We start from the raw sequence: 5,549 nt of genomic DNA on the forward strand, positions 1-5,549 counted from the left end.
CTAGACCTTTTGGGCTGCAGGATGCCCTCTCACACACTGCACATCCGAACACGCTTTCTTCCACCCCACATACCTCCTCTCACCCTGCTCCCATTTTGCCATCTGCTTCCACATCACGTCTTTCCCCTTGAATGTTCACAAACTCTTCACAGTGTTAATCCACCCCATCCCTGGGCTGCCAAATCACTGTGCATGGCCTTGTACTAAGGGCTTTATCAAGGTTGCTGCATTTATGTATTTATTTATTTATATGAAATTTTCCAATGACAAGGGGAACAAGGAAAGAGGAGGGAGAAAGGAAAGAAGAGACAAGGAAAAAAAAAAGATAATAGAAAAAATGGAAACAGCTTTCATAAATGAGGGAAAGTGGGAGTGAAGGAAGGGAAGGGGGATTAAAAAAGAAAAAAAAGAAGAAAAGTAGATCATGTACCAATACAAATTCTTTATGATGAATGTGATTATTATGTGTATCTAAAATGTACCAATAAATAAATAAATAGTTAATTAATTTTCACCCCCAACTGCTGTTGTACATCTCAACAGTGGTGGCCTGGCTTAGACACCTTTACATCCTTGGTGTCCACCACAAAGTCCGTCAAGTATCAGTTGTGCAAACAAACAAATACATAAATCAAACAAAAGTCACACTGCATTTGGAGTGAGTTGGCCTGGTCCTATCAGGGCTTGCCCTCTAGGTGGCCTGCACTTAGAGGATTTCCCCCGGACACCACAGAGGCTGATTCCTTCTTTTCTCTAGGGCTCTAGTCCTAGAAGCAGCTAATTTCCCTTCTCACCTTCATCACCTGCTCCCACCTGGGCTTCACCTTGGGACCTAAGCCGGCTGCCCCTCCAAGGGTGTGGCTACAGTGCCATCTACTGGTGGTGAGAAGATCTACAGGTCAGGCTGCAGCAGGAGGAGGGATAGGGAAATGAAGTCCCCGTGTGGTTTGCTCTAGTTGTAGTACAAAATTGATGGAGGGAGCCCCTTAGTTAGCTTTCTGATTGGCCAGTGACTTTTCTGTGGCCAGAGCCCTTTGTAACTCTCAAAGTGAAGGCCCACACCCTACATCTCCTCAGCAGCCAGTGACCCTAACTCAGTTCCCAACCATTGCCTCATTCACTAAGGTCAGAGCCCTTCAGTCAAGACCCCCTTCCACACTTGAGAATTTGTGACAAGAGCCTTCTTCCCAACTTTGTGGACCAGGCACCTGCTCTACGCCCTCAGAAATAGGGTACCTGACCCAGTCCCCTCAATGACTGGAGACTTTTCCTTGAGGCCTCAGTGACCACACTCTCCCCTAACCAAAGCCCACCACCTCCAGGGTGGTTGGTGACTGAGGACCTTCACCCAGAATTCCAACTCCATCTTATCAGGGATGGGGTACTCCCAGGACTGGCTTGCAGGCCTCTCAGTGACCAGAGTCCTCACAGAGATCCCACTATGATTCGAGCGCCTCCCTGCATTCCTGGCCCCCACACAGATCTCTCACATTTTTTAAAGTCTCAGTGACAGGGACCCTTCCAGGAGTGCTAATGAGGGTGGATTGCTCAGCAGCCCGAGACAGGCCTTCATGAACTGCTGAAGTGGTAGAACCAAAGCAGAACACAAAAGTTTTGTTCAAGAACTTAATATTAGGGACTGTGGAGATGGCTCAGTAGAATAAATGCTTCCCTGGCAAGCTTAAGGGCCTGAGTTCAATCCCCGGTTCCATCAAAAAAAAAAAATTAATATTTGTATAAAAACATCTATGAGACACTCATGGATGTGTTCAATAAATCTGAACTTTATTGACCTTCTTACACATATGTTATGGTTTATACTGTTTTGTTTTGAACAGCACATGAAAACTACCCACAATCTTCAAAGTGTTCAGAACTCCAGCCCACCCTCAGAGACCTGATCGCTCAGAGCTCTGTGCCCAAAGGCCTTTAATTAAGGATCCCAGAGCTTGACAAGGGCCAGATGGTCCCTTCAGACCACCTTCTGCTTCTGCCTTCTGCTTCCCTGTGGCCCCCAAGAGGTCATCAGAGCCTCTTGCCTCTGGGACTCTGCCAGTGGCCTTTTCCCTGGGCCCTCTGTCCAGACAGGGGCCGCAGCTGTGTGAGGTCTCCTGGGGAGCTGTGGGCTGCTGGGCCACTTGGCATGGTCCCAGAACATCGCCCTGACAGCCGGCATTGCCCTCCCTGTGCCCCGGCCCAGGTGCATTAGGAGCAATTAGCCCCAACCCTCCGGATGCTTCCGCCCCACATTAGTCCTCAGGGACAGTGCCACAGATAAACAAGTCAGCTTCCACTTTTACCTCAGATCCTCCAGGAATATGGCACAGGATTCGAAGTAAATATGATGTGTGGCAGAAACTGGGGGGTCTGATAAGAAGTTGTGATGTTCCCCATCTCCGCTCCCACTTCAACCTGCCCGAAGACATTGCTCGTGTTTCGTTTGGCCAAAGCTGAGTGGTCCTGCCGTAATGGGTTAGGTTTGCAAAAATAATTACTGCTTCATAGTAGAAAGAATTACAGAATGGAAGTATGGACAGGAAAAGAGATAAGTGGTGCTGGCAGCTTATAAGAAGGCTATTATAGAGAAAAAGAGCATCTCAAGCAAAAAACGTCCAAAGCTACTAGAGAGGGAAAAGAAAAAGTGATTTATGATGGAGTCAGAGGAAGTTGTAAAAAAGTGTCCATTGGGCCAGGGAGATGGCTCAGTAAAATAAGCGCTTGCCTGGCAAGCACAAGGGCCTGAGTTCAATCCCCAGTTCCACAAAAAAAAAAAAAAAAAATCTAAAAAGTGTCCATTAAAGCGCCTGCAAATGCGCAAGGGCTGCCTGTTCAATCCCCAGGCCTGCCATACTGGCCCTGCCCCTGGGGCACACTGAGACCTAAATTGAGACTGGGCGTGGTGGCACAGGCCTCTAATCCCAGCTCTTAGGAGGTTGCAAACAGGTGGATCACTACAAATCCAATCTAGTAGTGAGAACCTGAATACCCTGTAGACCCTTCCTTAAAATACAAAAAAAAAAAAAAAAAACTGTAAAGAAACAGGATTAGGGGCCGAGGAGATGGCTCAGTGGAATAAGCGCTTTCATGGCAAGCACAAGGGCCTGAGTTCGATCCCTGGTTCCGCCAAAAAAAAAAAAAAAACTGGATTAGAATTCTCAGCCTGATGAGGTTGTTGGATAGGCACTAATTGTAACTGCTGTGTTGAGTCTTAAACTCTGATACTGTGTCAGCAGTTAGGAATGTTCTAGGACTGCAGGAGATTACTAAAGCCATAAGATTACCCCAACCTTGACTGCTTTCCATAAAGGACATACAAACATCCAAATTCTGTGACCAAGACTGTTTGTTCTGTCAAGCCCCATAAGAATAACTTCTTCCTCTCTCAGAACTTCGCAGACACCCCCTAAACCCTATCTGCAAACCAGAATGTGGTTTTTCTCTTTAAAAGACAGCCAAACCTTGCTTCAGTGCGGATTAGTGTTTCCCTGGTAGAGTTTGCTAGCCAGCCCGGCTAATAAAGGGCTCTCAAATTTTAATCTGTTCTGCTCTTGGTCTTTTATTTAATTCACACTGTGAGGCACTGGACTGCCCTGCTCCTGGGGGCCCTTGAAACAGTAATCACAGTTCTAGGTCAGACTCCCCCCAAGGCCTGGTTCACAACCAGGGAGAAACAAAGTGTTCTTTTCATTTTCTTTCTTGTTTTTTGTTTTTGGTTTTTTGTTTGTTGTTTTGTTTTGTTTTGTTTTGTTTTTTTGCGGAACCAAGGATTGAACTCAGATGCTTGCATTCGCCGAGAAAGTGCTTATTCCACTGAGCCATCTCCCCGGGCCCTCTTGTTTTAAATGAGACCAGCTCCCTCACTGTTGCTCAGGCTGGCCCCCGAGCTCTAACTCTCCAGCCATCCCCCAAGAAGAGTTCCTTCTTCACCTCTTGTTTCCTGAGTTCTGCTGTGTGTCAGGTCCCAGGCTGGGTTCTAGGAATGACAGTGAATAAAACAGAATCTGTGTCCTCTGGAACTTAGGAGGTGATAAGACATGCAGACATTACACAACCTGCGGCTCCTAGCCACACCAGACAGCATGCGCATGGGAATGCAGGAAGATCAAAAGTTAGAGCGCAGCCTGGGCAACTTAATGTTGAGACCACGATCTTCTCTGTCCAAATTTTGAGACAGGGTCTTGCGATGTAGTTGAGGCTGGCCTTGAACTCATTATACAGCCCAGGATGGCTTCTAACTGCCTCGGTCTCCCAACTGCTGGGATTATAGGTGTTCACCACCACACCATTGCCAAACAAAAATGTTTTTAAAAGGCTGGGAATGTAGCTTATTGTGGTGTCTCTAGATTCAATTCCCAGTGCCACCAAGAAAAAAATAAAAACCACACAGGTATTTATTAGTAGAAAGTGTAAAGGGGGCTGGGGAGATAGCTCAGTGGAATAAGTGCTTGCCCAGAAGTGCAAGGTCCTGAGTTCAATTCCTGGTACCACCAAGAAAAAAAAATTGTTAAGGAAAGAAGGCAAGATGAGGGACAAGTTTTAAGAGAGAGAGAGAGAGAGAGAGAGAAAGAGAGAGAGAGAGAGAGAGAAAAGAAAAGCATGGGACTGGGGAGATGGCTCAATGGAATAAGCACTTCCTTGGCAAGTGCAAGGGCCTGAGTTCAATCCCACGTTCCTAAAAAAAAAAAAAAAAAAGAAAAACATGGAAGAGCCTGGGGAGATAGCTTAGTAGAACAAGCATTTGCCTGGCAAGGTCCTGAGTTCAATCCCCAATACAAAAAAAAAAAAAGAGGAAACAAAGCTTTTTGTAAGTAGAGGGGGTACTCTTCCCTAGTTGAAGAGACTAGGGAAGTGGGAAAACAACAAAAAAAAAAAATATTTGTACTTATCATGTACAGGTACAAATTCTCTGTGATGAATGTGATCATCATATATGCCTACAATGTACCAGTAAGATCTGATTTTTAATAAATAATAGAAAGTATGACGCATGCTGCTAAGATGGACCTCACATGTGCCCAGCCTGAGCACCATGCTGCTGGTGACAGAAAAGAAACAGATAAGGACGAAATCCACTGCCAAGGACTCAAAGTTCAGCTGGAGCCTGCTGGGAGCTCTGTCTGGAAGAGGAAGTGAGAGAAACCCTCCTTCTAAATAAAATTTGTGAGAATACATCAAAGACTCCTGAATGCTAGAAGAGACCAAATATCCTGGCTAACGAGGCCCAGGAAACAAGACCAACCTGTGAAGTCTGCTGTGGTAGATCAACACACAGTAGGCAGAGCAACACACAGTAGGCAGCACTCGCCCAGTGTGCACTTGGCCCTGGGTTCAGTTTCCACACTGCAAACAAAGGAGCAGGCCGAGCGCACTTAGGCAATGTTGTCACAGTAATATAGAGGAATGAAACTCCCAACCTGGAAGGTACTTGGGCCAAGTTCGTGTTCTTAAAAACCGAAGAATGAGTTTTAGGAACAAGAAAGGTTAAGAGCACTCAAATATATTTATTAGGGGAAAGAAAACTCCTGTCAGGGAGAAGGACAGAAGGGAGA

The sequence above is a fragment of the Octodon degus genome, unplaced genomic scaffold, assembly GCF_000260255.1.
Source record: "Octodon degus isolate 3935 unplaced genomic scaffold, OctDeg1.0 scaffold00146, whole genome shotgun sequence".
Lineage (NCBI taxonomy): Eukaryota > Metazoa > Chordata > Mammalia > Rodentia > Octodontidae > Octodon > Octodon degus.